Source organism: Pezoporus wallicus, unplaced genomic scaffold, assembly GCF_028554395.1.
Source record: "Pezoporus wallicus isolate ANWC-B61680 ecotype Strahan unplaced genomic scaffold, APGP_CSIRO_Pwel_v1 contig_2975, whole genome shotgun sequence".
Lineage (NCBI taxonomy): Eukaryota > Metazoa > Chordata > Aves > Psittaciformes > Psittacidae > Pezoporus > Pezoporus wallicus.
In genome coordinates, this window is record NW_026637604.1 from 108,830 (window position 1) to 125,027 (window position 16,198).

The following is a 16,198-nucleotide window of genomic DNA, read 5'->3' on the forward strand; positions in this document are numbered from 1 at the left end:
CTAATCAATTTGTGTCAGTAAAACAGAGTGGGGTTGGTTTAAGATGCATTTCATATACAGAAATGTTCCTATTAGATAGTCAACAGTAAATGTATGGAAACAACATTTTCCTATCATTCTTGTTGTGTAGCACAAACAGTCTTTTGTTGCCACAGGAAAATTTTGGAATCTTTGTTTTTCTTGTATATTGTACATGGCAAGTTTAGTTTACTAACCAAGAGCTGCCATTTTCTAACACCAGGTAAAATTTTCTAATGCTAGGATTACTGAAAAGGACAGAAAAGTAATAGGTATTTCTTTTCTATTTCTCCACTTGTGTTCACACTTGACAGCACTCCATACATAGTTCAACTAGTCTTTTCCCTCTGGGTAGCTGATCAATAAGCCAGTTTCCTTGCTGTTTGAGTCTTTTGTTGAACAACAGAGGAAAGGAAAAGCATTTCAGAGGAAAGGAAAACATGCATATAAACTCACAGTATTGACAGGAAGACTCCAAGGCAGAACTACCAAAGCAGAAATTGCAGCTCTGCGGAAGCCACAGACTAGGCATGTGCTGGCTACAAGGCAGAAGCAGTGGTGGTATCTGCCTATTACTCTACCTTGCTATTACAGGTATACTGCATGGTTTAACACATTCTGGAGATGAATCCAAGACCCTCATTGGTTAATAAAGCTGGTGGAATATTTGATGATTTTTAAAAGTAGCTTTAATACAGAGTCCTACCTACTGTCTTTACTTTCTCTGATGTCTTCACTCTGGCGGTACCGCTATGTTTGTCACATTATACACTTTGCCAGTGAAATTGCAGGTAAATGCACATAAAGGAGGAACCATTTCCACATTCTTTATTCTACAGTGGCTGTTACACCTAGTACAACAAAGTTATGCTATCACTTTCAGTCCATCATGACCCACTGCATTAAAAATTCTGTTGGTAATGGTAATAAACATAAACGCCTCCTACTGTTCATAGAACATGAGTCCAAAGAAACGCTTCACAAGGTAATCCAGTTATCCATTTCTCGCAAGACAAATCAATCAATCATCTTCAAATATATGCTTTTCTTAAAAGCCATGGATGACGGGGATTCCACCATCACCCAAGGCAATCCTTTCAATGCTTCACTCTTCCCGTAGTCAGTCATTTTTCCACAGAGGGACATGAATCTTGCTTGTGGGACTTCCTAGACCAACTTCACTTCCTTCACCCTGATCTCTACACACAGTCTTTGCATGCGGAGTGCAGGCAGCTTTGCACTGTTGCTGTGAACTGCTCATGGCCTGTGCCCCTGGAAGACAGCAAGGAGGAAGGATGGAGAGATCTTTCGGTAGTCGGAGGGCCTGTTGCAACCCGTTCTGAAACAAGCCGTTTCATATGCTCTGCCCTGGCACCACTTCTCATAAAACACTGTCTTCTGAAATAAGTGCATGTGTGGATGTCACTGTTTCTGTTTTCCGCTTATACCGGGTAAAAAGGGCTTGTTTTCGCAGAGGCTTCCCAGCCTTCCCCGCGGGGGGAGGGGGGGGGGGGGCGGTTCTGTGCCTCCCTCTCTCCTGCTGCCTGCGGCAGGGATCCCCCTCCCCTATCCCCACGCCTTCAATTATTGATGGTGGCGGCGGCCGCCCGCGCCTGCCTCCGCGCCGCGCCGCCCTGCACCCCTCTGCGCTCCCCGTCTCTCCACAGCACTGCCGCAGAGGCTTCACCGCAAAGCGAAGCCCACACCTCCACTTCGTTCCTCCCCTCCTCTGGTCCGTCACGCCTGGCGGCTTCTCCGGGAGGCTCGGCGCTCCCTCCCACAGCAGCTCGCCGAGAGCAGGAGGCAGGCGGGGAGCGGAGGAGCCGGTAACGCCCCGCAGCCCAGTCGCTCCGCAGCTTTCCGCCGCTGCCCCGCAGCTCGGTAAGTGATGCTCCGGGCAATCAGACGGCCGCTGCTGCTCCCCGAGCAACTTTCCCCTTTTTCCTTTCTTTTCTTTTTTTTTTTCTCCTTTTATTTTTTTTTCTTTTTTTTTTTTTAATTCATTTCCTTTTTTTTTTCCTTCCTAATTTTTTTTTTTCTGGACTTCAACTTTTTCCACGGGACTTTCGGGGGGTTTGCTCGCTGGGGTGCGGGAAGAGCTCTTTGCGGGGCGGGCCGGGCGGTGCAGGAAGCTCGGGGTTCCCTCGCTTCTCGGCTGTGAGCTGGAGGACCAGCCTGTGCTCGGCAGCTACTCACTCCAGCTCTATCAAGAGCTCGGTCGCTCTTCTGCGCAGTTAGACTAGGTTGCACAGATCCGAGCTAGGTCTAATCTCTGCTTTGGAAGCTGACAGGCATATTAACGCTGGCAGAACTTTTGCACACTAGGGGAGCAAAAACCAGGGGTGTTGAGGTTCGCAGACTCCAAATGTTTGAAGAAAACATGCTTACAGATGTCCTAGCGATAAGGATGGCAAAGAGAATCAAAGATGCAAGAAGGGTGTCAAGACTCCAGCTCTTTAGGGAACCGACACTTTCTAAGATGTGTTTAGAAGAGAAACGGTAGGGTTTTGGACCCTGCAACAGAAAAACAAACAAAAAACCCCACCAACCCAACTCTCTCTCCCCCCCCCCAAAAAAAAAAAAAAAAAACAACAAAAAAAACCCCACCAAAAATACAAACAAAAAAAAACCAAACAAAAACCACAAAACAAACAAAAAACCCACCAAAACCCCAAACAATTTAGGTGTTTTGGGAAACTGTTGCTTTTCTCACTCTAGGTTGCTTCAAGGACTGTAACTCATACTGACTATGTTGGGAGAATGGTTTAGCATTTGTGACCCACAGAGGGGAGGGTGGACTGTCTTGCAGCTTTAGGAAAGGACTTTGCCAAAACACCAAGTTACTGCTTTCTTAGTGCTTAGGGATTTAGATTCTGAGATGCTTCTGGCAGTATATGGGCAGGGAAGCACAGAGAAGTCACAGTCCTAGTCCTAGGGTTAGGAAGAGCCATGGGATGGTGACGTTTTGGGGAGCGACTCCATCCAATTTTGAGAGGATAGCAAGACAGAAGGGATGCAAAAAGGCCAAAGAGCGGGTCTGGCAGTCCTGAGTGGAGGCAGGACACCCCAGGGACCTGAGGGCCGATTGAAATGGGGGTAACGGAGCATGGAGGTCGCTGACAAGTCTTGGGAGCCTAATCCTGCCAAGCAGTGGGCGCAGTGCGAGTAGGGGGCGAGAGTGGGAGCTGAGTCATGGGGCAGCCATGGCACATCTGTACGGAAATGGGGAGGCTGAGGTGAGAAGGAAAAGATGAGAAAGACGCATATAAAGATAGGCAGGGAGGAGGCAGATCATCTCTTCAAAAGAAGCCAAGATCACCGTGAGACTCCTCTGTGACTGATAGTACCCTGCTCTCCTTACAGGGTTAGGAGGCTGATGAGTGTAACTCTGGTGGAGGGGGTGGCAGATTGCAGTGGTTAGTACAACACAAGGGAAACCTACTCAGCCAAACACAACTGGTAACTGCTGATGCTTGGGCTGCATTGCGCTGCAGTGCAGGGAGCTCACAGCAACTTCTGCCTTAGAAGGGAGAGGGAGATGCTGAATTGATCTGTAGAGGTTGCACAAACTGCCAAAATTACTGCTTTGTGGGGGAATTGCAGATAGAACTGGAAGCAGAGATGTAAGGAGATTTTGGAAGGAACTTCCTGATGAATCACAATTAACCACAAAATATTTGGGGGGAAGAGGGGAGAAGAAAGGGGCAGGAGGGAAGAAAAAAAGAAGACCCCCCCTTCCCCCCCCCAACAAAACTAGCAACACCCAAAGCAAATGAATTTCTTCGATCAGAAAAATTGTAAATGGTATACTGCTGTTGCTTTCGTCTGAGTTCTGTATGGGAAAGAGCCCTGTTTTAACTATGCCATATGTCCTCCTGAATTACTGAAGTTTTACAATGATCTTCTTTGTCTTATTGTTTGTTCTCTGACTGATGTCCCTGTGGGAATGAAAACTACTATTGCACTATTTTGTGCAATATTCATAATTTTCCCTGTAATTGTGCATTTATTCAGCATTTTCATAGAGAACAAGGCACCATGGTGAAGCCAAGACTCCTTTTCTTCCCTTCCCTCTCACCTGGCCATTTATGGAATGACAACATCCCATAAATGTTAACATTAAATCTTATGGATTTGGTCCTTTTTAACAAAAATAAATATTTTTCTCTAATGTGGGAGTGCGAAGCTTTTCTGTATTCCAGAGAAATACAAAATACACTAAAATACAGTCACAGTAATTTCCAAATAGTCTTTCATTTATATTTGCAGAAAAGCTTTGCATAGGCAAATAGTAACAAAAAGACTGTCAATTAAAATTATTGACACATATTGAGCCTCCAAACATCTTCAAATGATACTTGGAGAAAAAGAGGAAGAAACTGTTTAATGTCTGTGTTTCTGAAGCTGTATTCCTACTGCTTATTCAATAAAGATGACCCTTAATACCAGTGGTGAAGACTAGACATAGACTTTCCCTGACGGCAACTTGATGTAAAATGTCATTGCATTCTGGAAAAATAGATTTGTATTTGGCCAAATGATATCAAGCCAATTTTTTTCTGAGTATTTGTTTGCTAGATCTAATTATTTTTTAATAATAGCAAAGCAAAGATGTTTGTTAGGTTTTTTCTCAGTTGTCAGCAGCACGCGAGAAAGATGTTTGCAACAAAGGAAAATCGCATGAAGCGATCAATTATGTTTGCAAACCATGATGTTACTTCAGGTGACAATATGAAACATATAATCAATTTTGTAAGTACCTGAGTATATAAGCTTTTATAAGTTGTTTGCAGTAATGGTGGATGTCAATTTTTTTTTTTTAATGGTGTGTTCCAGAGCACAGAGGACAAATGTTTATTCAAAGTGGTCCTTATCATCCCATTAAAATTGGTGTGAAATCTATTGTAGATTTTGGTGTGAAGCACAATGAATTCAGCTATATAGTTAGCTAGTAGTTTTGTGTGAAAATACTAATGTTTCATTCTCAGTCATATAAAAGTTGTTTCAGCATCACAGGCAGATCACTTGGATTGTATGTTGCTGTGAATCTTTGCAACCCATATGCATCACAGGATGCATATCAATGGTTGTTTAAACAAAAGCTCATCAATTAGATTAAATGTGTTTGCAAACCTATGATAGGGAAAGCACAGCTGCTGCCACCGCCTTTGTATTATGTAGTGCATAACATTTTCCTATTGAAACAGAATAGAGTCCTTTTAAAAATTATTCAGATGACTGGATTTAGAGCTTGTCTTCTTTTAAGTGTTTGTAAGCACTAGAATGGAAAAATTAGTTGAAAGTATGCTCAAAGTATTTACACCAGGAAGAAAAAGGCAGTTAAATTTTTCTTTTAAATTAGCTGTTTCAGTTTTTAATTAAATGTGATATATTCTCTAATAACTATGCTACAAAACGTGGTGGACCTTTTTTTCCACAAAGCACCAGTTGATAGCCTCCCATTTTAATTCATCTCTAATTTTGTGTGTTGCTACATGGTTCTTCTGGAGACATCCTAAACATTCAGATTACCTACTTGCCTGTAAATATATATGTTGCTGTCTGTGCTATGTTAGGTTTGGTTTCAAGTTGCTATTTTTATGCCAGTGAGAGATAAATGTGTGTATACTAAATATAATCAAATGCAAATTTCTTTTTCACGATTATTACTGAAGCTGTTGTCCTCTTATTAAAAACCAAACAGAGGGGGTAAAGCAATGCTGAACAAATCCTTTCCTCCTCTATGATTCAAACTCTTAGTCACTTTCCCTCTGAGAGGCTAATAAAAGTTTAAATGTTGATTAAGGTATAATGTAGTGTAATGCGATTAAGATACCATAACGTCATTTCATTTTTAAGACTGAATTCTAACCTCTGACTGCATTTCTGCTGGCCAGCTGCTGGCAGTAAAGACCTTCCATGCATCAACAGACTGTCAGAGATTTTCATAATTAGGTGGGTATTCCATCCAAATATTTCTAATTCAACTAAAACTGCACCATATTGAAAATGCGAATGATACCTACCATGTAATGTAGCTGTTTTAGCGCACACAAGGCTTTATACTGATCTGAGACTCCTGAAAAATCTGGTGTTGCTGCAGCTTCATGTTTCCTTGCCAGCAGCAAGATTTTTTTTTAAGATAAAGCAGCATCCCTGTAGCTGGCTCTCTCATTCTCAGCAGGTTATTTTTGTGGTTGTGGCTGTGTGGATCTAGTTACGTGCTTTGTTCTACAATGATAGCCTGTGTCTCACAAGCACGTCTAGATTTTTGAGTGAAAATCCACATTGCAGTGAATACAGTTGGTAGCAGCATTAGAGGGTGGTGTAGGATTTTTTTCCCCTTAATGATCATAGGAGGTTTTCTATAGGAAAAAACATTGTGAAATACATCACGGAAACAAATTATTACAGTTAAATGTGGAACTGGGAGACAACCTTGCTCATTGCATCTCATAGGCCCTCTGGATATTTAAGTGGCACCATTTTTGTTGCACACAGAGCTAGAGGGTAAGCTTCTCTTTCTCCAAAAAACTGCACTGCTAATCCCAAGAAGATGGTTTTGTAAATGGGATTCCACCTTTCTCACCCCTTCCCTGCCCTGCTCTGGCATGGCAAGTTTTGCTTTTATCCAGGGATGCCAGTCATTGCCACAGCCTTACAAATGAAGTGGTCCTCTGAACTGCTCCTAAGGCTGAAAATGAGCGATTCCTTGGAACAGCACTTCCAGATGGAAGTTGCTGGTATCCAGCATGTAGCTTTTTGGTTTTTTCTCCTTTGTCTGTGTGGATTCTTGAAATCCTTTCTCTTGGTCTGCTGATGTCTCACATCCTTGCTGTTTGTATAAATGGGAGAAAATATTCATTTTCATTAAAAAGGAACCACTTGAAAATTCCATCACAAAATATATCCAAGCACCGAACAATAAAGATAAGATCAATAGTGTATTTTTCCATTTCCTGATTGTGTTCCTGATTGTGTTGAAAGCTGTCTGCAGCACACCTGTGATAACTTTCTTGTACCTATATGAAAGATATTATTCCCTTTTTAACTTTCACACCAACACAGTAATTTGTTCGGTACAAACTGTGAAGATCTTATAATGATGGCTTGTTAGTGCTTCTTGAGAGGTTTATGGATCTGTGAATGTTTGGGGTACTTTGTAAGTCATGCAAGGCTGGTCCTCAAAGGAAAGGTAAGACCAAGTGTTATGTGGTCTCCTGTGAGTCTAGAAAATGCATATGCTTGATTTTACAAAGCAAAGTTTCCTCAGTTTTTACTGAGCTGGGTTTAATGAACAAATAAAAGAAGGTATTTCTAAATACAGTAGATGAAGATACCAGATATTAACATTTCTCGTGTCTGTCTCCTACATTTCACACTGGCATATAGCTTGCAGCTGACAGTGGCTTTTGCTTTTGGACAGTATTCTTGTTGGTGTCTAGACCTCACGTGAGCAGGACTCTCTGCCTGTCTTCATGTCTAGCTGGTGCACAGACAGCCACTGCCACCAGATTCACTTATCCTTTTAACGTTCTGTCTCAGTGTATGAGCAGCACCTTATTTTCTAACAACTCAACTGCTATTTCCACTCAGCTTTGTTAAAGAAATAAAGTTCTGGCAACAGGGAGACTGTTAGAGAAAAATGTGCTTACTGATACAAGACATATCACTAACGAACTCATTAGCTTGTGTGCCTGTGGCTTGTGGGCGATATGTCCAGAAAAAAGAAAACCACAGACCAAACAAACAAACAAAAACCACCCCAATAAAAACCCAGGAAAAAAAAAACAAAACAAGAACTCTCCCTCTCCCCCCCCCCCCCCAACGAAACCCAACAAACAAACCAAGGAGTATTAAGGCTTGTGGGAATCCCTGCTATGCAGATATAGTCTGTCTTTGCCTTGGTTTCCCTTGGCATGCCACATCACCCTTAGCTGCAGTATGCCATAGTCATAGTGAAGATATTTAAAATAGCTAATTCCTGTTGCAAACTTGTACACCAGGATGATGCTCTGAATAAACCACAGACATGCTTGAGGTTATCCTACAGTGTGGGCCACAATGCAGGTAGATTGCCTTCCATTCAAGGCTAACTAGTTTAAAACTTGTAAGAAGGTTTCTGCACAACACTGCTGCAATGCAAAAGAATAATTGAATAATGTACATCCGAAGGGACTCCTTGAAGTCATTTCATCCAGTCCCCATCCCAAAGCAGAGCAAACTCTTATAGTTAGATTACATTGCTCAGGGCCTTGCCCTGTCAAAGGTTGAATATCTCCAAACCTCCAACCATTCCTGTGCTTCACTGGCCTCATCATGAAGGGTTTCTTCCTTATTATTACCTGTTAGTAAGGGGAGCAAAATTGGACACACTAAACTAGAAGTAGCTTCACAAGCAGAGAGGAATAATTACTGTAGGTAAAAGGCTTGCTAATGCATCCCAGGGTGCGATTATCCTTCATTACTACAGGGTACACTGTGGTGCATAGCAGCATAAGTCAGAATGTTGTCCCTTTGCCATTATCCTGGCATTGGTACAGAGGCCCTGATTTTTGTTGTAGAAAATATTTCCCATTATCTGTTAGAAATGTGTTACAGTACTGTGCAATTTTTGAAGTGTGGTAACCCATTAAAAATATTTTGGGATGACTGCCTATAAACAGCATGAAGATAAGTGTCCCACTGAGCTATCAGGTACTATAGGGGTCTAAGTCTTGGTTAAGACGACATCCAGAAGTGTCTTCACCCCATTTGTGAGAGGAAGGGTGCCATAGATTATTACAGATCTACATTCATATGTATATTGACCAATTTAGATCCCAGTATAACCCACAGTAATTCAAATAAGGTGAGTGGAGTTGCATTCAGTGGGAATTTGGCTCAGGATCTATCAGTCTGGAGGTTTTATTGTAGAAAAGAGGCTATATAAGTCATTGATCTTTTTTCTCTGATAATTATTTTCTCTTTAATTTTAAATAGTCTTAACTATACTGATAAGTAAATAAGTATCTGACCAGAAAATCTGTATCCTTCTAAGATTCCATGTATCCAGACATGTCTTAAACTTGTATTTAAATAGAGCCTTCATGGTTAGCCTAGGCAAATGTCATGATAATTAGCAGGAAAAAAATCAGATGGATATGTTTGTCAGTACCATAAGGAAAAAAATATCCCATATCTCATTTATGGTGTACATCTACCTTATAAAACCTTACGAAGGTCATAAAGATTTTTAAAAGGAAAAAAAACCCTCTATTTTTTGCATGCACCTTTTGTAGTTTTTTATTGCACCTAAGAGGATTAAAGTTGAAAATAACCAAAGGAAAAATTACTTTTATAGGAATTGAAAGCCTTTACCCATATATTTTATGCATTGCACATTCTTCAGATATACCTGCTCTGACAGTTTTCCCCCATGTATCTTAGAAAGCTTGTGTACTCACATGGACCTGATGTAAAAACAGGAGAGAAGAGAGTATGAAAACCCAAAGCTACATATACTGTAATATAGTGTTACAAAAACTGATAGGAAAATCATCAGAAAATCTAAATTGTTGCTCTTGTCAGTCACATAATTAGACTATTTAAGTGTTAAATTCAGAATAAAGCTTTTCCTTATAACCTCTATGTGGAGTGAGTAGTTGGAAGAATGTATGTTTGTAATATTTCAGTTTTTAAATGTTGGTATACACATTGTAAACGAGGAATGTTATTTCATTTTGTGAATGAAAATACAAACTTATTGTGTAAAGAACAGAAAAATATCAAGCCAAATCACACTGACTTTAAAAAATACATATCCCCTGAAAATGTATGACATTCGTATTTCTAAAGGAGTTCAGGTCACTACATTTGCCTATTGCAGGTATAATCCTGGAGGGCCACAACATGTGTACACTTAAAGTGCATTCTTTGGTATTCTAAACTATCAAATATGTTTGCAAGTTTAATATATTCCATAAGTCTTCCCAAGTTGTGTATGCCAAGTCTGATGCAGCGAATATTCAGCTGACTTCCTGGGAAAGCTGGAAAAGCCTTGTATAATATTCTTTGATAATGTCTTTGGTATATTTAGCTGGAATACTAATTCCTTTCCAGTCCTCTTCTTGCCTTCAAATGAAGTCCTGGAAGGAAAATAGAAACAACCTGGACATGGAGAAGTGAGTATGCTTTTCCTAGAAAACACAAAAAGGTGGTATAAATGTTACACACCATATAGGAACATCTAAAAGCTGTTTGCTAAAATAAATTACATTCTGTTTAATTTTTGCTTCTTCAAATAGAATTCCATGCTCAGTTCACATCTGAACTTGGAGGAATCCAAGCACTAATTAATTGCAAAGCTCTTTAAAGTTCTGCTTAGTACATGGTGCTAAGGATGTGAGCCATCTTCTACTCCAGAAACACACTTTTAATATCTAAACAGATATTTAAACCCATGTTTATGATCATAACTATCATGGCCTCACTTTCTGAGACCCTGGAAATACTCTAACTAGAAGATGTATTCCAGTTGAAAGCAGGAGATACCTGTAATAAAAAACCCAAGTGAGATATCAGCCCTTGTATATCTTGAACAATCAAACAATAGCAAACTCCCAGACTTTAAAAGATAATGCCATCCAGGTGGTTCTGTGTATTTGCTCAGGAAAACTACACAGCAGGAAAAAAACCTGAACTGTTAACCAGTTGTCCAAACACATTTTAGTAAATGGATGTTTAGAAAATGGGTGTTAATTAGCTAAAATAAATTCAAAGACCATTATTTATTAGGTCGTATATGGAACAGAAAAAACTGGCTCCTACCTGAAGAACCTTAGCAGCTAAAATTAAAATGAATGAATCATAAATATCTCACGTGGTATTTACTGGAGTTACAGTCTGGCTCTCTACTGTCTGTTCATGACCATGTCTGTCCATGGTGAAAGTAGCAATCCAAGATGTGACACTACTTATTAGTAGTCTAGAAGCAATCCTAATGTTTTGCTAGTGAACACCTTACCTCCTCAAGGCAGTTCTGTCCTGAGTGCTGCTTGTTTTGGACTAGCTTCCTTTGTAGAAATAAAGGCACCCGGAAATTCTCTTTCAGTTCACATTTGTTCAATGTTATTTTTTTTCTGCTGTAAAATAGCATTACAGTTTTGATTACAAAACTAGATCAACCAGTAAAACTAATTCATTAAATAGAAAATATTGATAATTTCACTGAGACATCTTTTGATTGAAGTGACTAAGGACCAACTCAAGAGTAACCCATTCATGATGCTTTCCTTTACTATATCAAAGCCATTCTTTGACTTATCAATTACTTAGAGAAGATTAGTGTACTTCAATTTGTGAAAATCCAGGAAATGTTTCTCAAATTCCTGTCTGGGATTGAAATTCATAAAAACTTTGAGTAATGGTTATTTGTCATATCTGGCTCATCATCTTGCCTGAGAAGATGACTGTATTGCCTCCTGACTGATGTTCGCTCTCCCACATAATATGACAAACTTTCTAAGACTTCATAAAAATAACTTAAAAATATTAAGAATCTTCTTCCTTCTCATTTTTAAAGTTTCAGTTTCACTAGAGCTACAGTTTCATGGCAGAAAACTACTAAAAGTGACATAATTATTTTCAATGTTATTTCTTTTTCTCACTTCCCCACTCCTCCCCACTCCTCCCTCTCCTCCCTATTCAGTATTTACTGAATGCTTATCGTTCATGTGGTCTTGGAGCACAATTTAGGAGATTCCTTGCTATCACCAGCTGTACAAAATTATTAAGTAGATCAGCACTCTGCTGCTATTATACTTAATCATTTGGTAAAAGGAGAAACTGTTTCTCTCTGTGGAGTTAGGTATCTCTAAGAATAACCAATTTTCACTATAGAAATTGTAGAAAATAAATATGGTGACTCCCTGCTCCATAGTTGAAAGGAAGAAAATCTATCTTCCAGTATTTGAGAAACTATTGCAAACCAATTTATTTCAATCTGCTGGTGGTGTAACTGCTCTCTAAAGTAAACATTGCTCATAGAAGTTACTAAAGAATTATGTTATTGTGTATATTCGCTGAAATATGGACAACTCAGGGGGATAACCTGAAACCTGTGTAACATCCTAATTGGTGTTTCAAGAGATATATGTTATTCTGGTAGGAATAGGATGCAAATGTTTGCTTAATGTTGTAAACTTCCCTAGTGCTTGCTCCATGTACAGTTTTTCAGAACAGAACAACCACATTTTCCACTGGGTGAAGAAAGACAGAGACAGACAGGTAGTCTAGCATAAGGATGCGTGGGTTTTCTCAGCTGGGGAGAGAAGACCAAAGGAAAATGGAGAGGACCTAATTGCTGCCTTCTCTAATCTAATGACTGATTATAAAAAAGATGGAGTCAGGAAATGGAATGGAAATTTGAACAAGACAGATAGAAGGAAGAAATCCTTCAGTGTGGGGGTGGTGAAGTACTACGGTAGGTACACAGGACCACTGTGGTATCTCTGTCCTTAGAGATGCTCAAAACTTCCCTGGACATAGCTCTAGGCAACCTGATCTAATTGTGAGGCTAGCCTGGCTATAAGAAAAGATACACTGATCCAAATTTCTGTGAAATTTTAGATTCAGTTAAAAACTCTGTTTCCTCAATGGGAATGTCCCTTGCTCTAGGGATGCAAACACTTAACATGGCATCAGATACACAATCTGCAAAACTATTTTCAATGTTACATTCAACACTTAATCTATGTGACTTATGCATTCAACACTTAATCAATGTGACTTATATCCTCAGGCTACCACAAAGTGATCCTCTTTAAAAGCTAATTATAAACTATAATCAGGAACTAATTGGCTGATAAAGCAAGAATTTCTTTTCAAAACTTGCTTTGCTTATTAAATTTAAACATGACATCTGATTTTTTAATCTTTTCTTGGTAGAAAAGAAAAATTGTTTTTAGAGTTTTGCTGCTGTGTTTTACTGGGATTTAGTGGTTTATTTTGCCTACCTTGGACCTATGTCTACACACATAGTGAATTGTTTCTTCTCGTACTCTCTTCATACTCCCCCAGCAACAGAGCAGGCAAGAGACCTTCTTTGAGCATACACCTGTTTCCTTCATTAGTCAGCAGGCACTGATGGTTTACAGATTGTTTTCTGTTCTTGAACCCAAAATACTATCTGATGTGAGTCATCCAGAGCCCCCATTGTGGGTGGGTAAGGAGAGTCTTAATGTTTCTTTTGAATAAGTGATAATAATAGGCCAAGTCTGAAGAGAGAAAATGGGCATGCTTACAAATGTCAATAGTAATGTGGAACATTTAAATAATTTGCTGCCCAAGCATAAGCATAAATGAGATCCCACTGGAGGAGCCTGCCAAGTGTGAATAGTGGCCCTTCAACATCCTTTGTGTGTGTGTGTAATTGAGGTGCCAGTAAAGGGGTGGTCCACCTTATCTGTGGCATTCAGAGGACATTACTGGTGTGGCATTACTTCCCTGGTTCACTAATAGTAGTAATACCTTTAGTTACACAAAAAGCACGTGTGAACATGGTAGCACTATGCAGGTTTTTGTACTTCAGTACTTGCTGAAGAGCCATGATTAGTTTTTTTCAAGGGCAATATCAGCAAAGAGGCAGGGTGAAAAACAGCAATAATGATTAGTCAGGTTGAAGGCAGAAATTCATGGGAAATTACTTCAGAACACAGCTATGCCGGGATGGTGCCTTATTGACCTCAATATTGTTGCTGCAAGTCAAACAAAGTTAAAAATAAGTTGGTGAAAAGCTTAAATAATTCTTACCTTCTGGGGGTGTATGGGTTTTGGGGATGGAGCCAGTCTGAGTTTAGACTTTAGGAAGTTATCAGATACTTTTTATTTTGCAATATGCATTCTTGACATGTTTTTTGCTTTCCTGACTGTCATGATTAAGTGCTGTAAATATTGCTGATATTCCATCTTTTAAAATATGGAGGTAACATGAAAAATTAAATAAGGGTACTATGTACTCTCTCTCTTAACGGTTTGGTTTATCAAACGGTATTGAAACTTGAGAGTTAGAAGAAAACCATTAGTATGGCTGTGTAGCTCCTCAGTGCTGTAGTCCACATTGCTATAAAAACAAGTACTTCTTCTAGTAGAAAGACACAGAAAAATAAGCAAGATTTTTTTTCCTATTTAAACACTTATTACTTATTTTCCCCACATTTTTATTGCAGTTTCTTTTCATTAAAGCCCTTTTAAGGTTACTTAAGAAAGGAGAGCATTTCATACATTCATTCTCTGCAACTGGCAGTGTTAACGTCCTCCCTTTGGAAGTGTGAGGTTAACAACTTTTCTAAGTGCGCTATGATTAAGACTTAACCAACTTAGGACTTTCTAAACCACCCCCTTCAAAAAATGTCTAATCGCTTCTATTTGCAGCTTTGTATATGACAGAACAGAGACTGCTTTGATAAAACTTATAATATACTATTTGAGTGGCAGCACAGGAAATCAAACCCATGGCGCCCGAGAACGGCAGTGTTGCAAAGGTCCTGTTCTTTCAACCTTCTGTCTTTTCAAGGGTTTCTTTCAGTGACATTTTTCTCATGATGCAAATAATGAAGAATTGTTGTAAATTCATAATCCTAGTCAATGTTAAAAGTTGTGCAGAATTTAGTGTTGTGTCTTCTGTGATTTTAGCAGGTACTCCTAATAAACTGCTGAAGATAATCACTCCAGAAAAGGTGTGATTCCCACTGGCTTCACTGTGAGCATTTTAATTAATTCTAATCCAGTCCCAAATGTTCATCCTTAATGTCCCATTGAAACAGTCTCCTCAGTCTTGAAGATTGTATAGCTGCTTCACGTGTCAGAAGAGAAAATGGAGATCACACAGAGATAAGAGGCTGGATGCTAAAACTGGCAGTTAGCATATGAAATGCAGTGCTCCCCACACCTCACCAGAAAGGAGAGCTAAGCTAACATCTGATAAACTAGGCTTACTACATGTGCCAATAGTGAGTATCCTCTTAGCCATCCTGGTAACAACTATAATCAGTGATTGCTAATGAAAAATACTGTCACATTTCCCAATGTGTATCTTTCTTTGGCTGTTACTGGAGCTCCTCCAGATTATAGTTTTGATCACAACAGGTGTCATATTTTTGGGTATACCATTCTGTATGCATAAAGAAATTTCCAGCCTTTTGGAGTTTAGAGATTGTCGTGGTTTAAACCCAGTCAGGCAACTTGTTCACTCACTCCCAGGACAGAGAAGCCTTCAGATTTTCCTGTACAGATAAGGATCCATGTGTAGAAAATTTCAGCCTGCTGGCAGTAGTCTCACTTCTGGTTTTAGTGAGCTTTTTCAGTCCTAAGAGTAGACTGCAAGTCAGGCACATACCCTCAGTCTCTGTGAGGATGCTGAGTGCCCAACAGACCTTGTTTGTCCTGATGAGTCTCAACTAGACCCCTCACACAAGCATCATCTGCCTGCTGGTCCAGGAGCTTTATTTAAACTCAAGCTTCTGCCTGGAGTTGAGGGGGATTATAGTACGGGTGGTACTTTTGCTGATGAAGTATGGTCCACAGGCAGGGTATACAGAGATGGTGGAAGCAGCAGCAGTAGTTTTCTGTCAACAGCCTGAAACTCACTGGACAAGGTGAGGCAGGCAGTGCAATGTTCAAGGTTAGTGAGGCAAATCCAGTCTGAGATTCAGGAAGAGCAGGGGATAGGAGATAGGCACCCTGTGGTGTAGCTCAGGCAGAGTTGGGCTGCCCAGGTCTGAGCTTAAAGGCAGCTTATGTCCATGGCAGAATATGTGAGTGCCTGGCAAGGGTCTCAGGTGAGGCTGGGAAGGATGATTAAGTCCTATTGGACCCCTGGGGTCCCAACAGTCAATTAAAACTCTTCAGGAGAAGAAGGAAAAACCATTTCAAGGCAGGGGACTGCGGGAAGATGGTCAACTTCAGTGTTGGGTGTCAGGCATTTTAAGAACCAGACTAAGAATTAGGCTAAGAATAAGTGGGAAGACTGAGGGTCTTAGTGAATTGGTGAGTTGTCCATGTCCATAAAGCACACACTGGAAAAAAGGCTGTTGTGTCATTCTTCTTTAAAATAAAATAGAAATGGTTTCATATGGCAGAATTTGTTTCTGAAATGTTTTGCCTCACCACACCTTTTTTCTGTGCAGCATCAAACACATTT

At 39.9% G+C, this 16,198-nt stretch overlaps 1 protein-coding gene across 1 annotated transcript in view; it reads left to right on the forward strand.

Moving 5' to 3' along the window:
- Window positions 1-1,510: 1,510 nt before the first annotated feature.
- Window positions 1,511-16,198, forward strand: part of SV2C (synaptic vesicle glycoprotein 2C) — a 104,038-nt gene continuing 89,350 nt past the window's right edge. The window contains exon 1 of the mRNA XM_057406506.1: window positions 1,511-1,899. The gene's annotated coding sequence lies outside the window, so the exon portion shown is untranslated. The remainder of the gene's footprint in view (window positions 1,900-16,198) is intronic.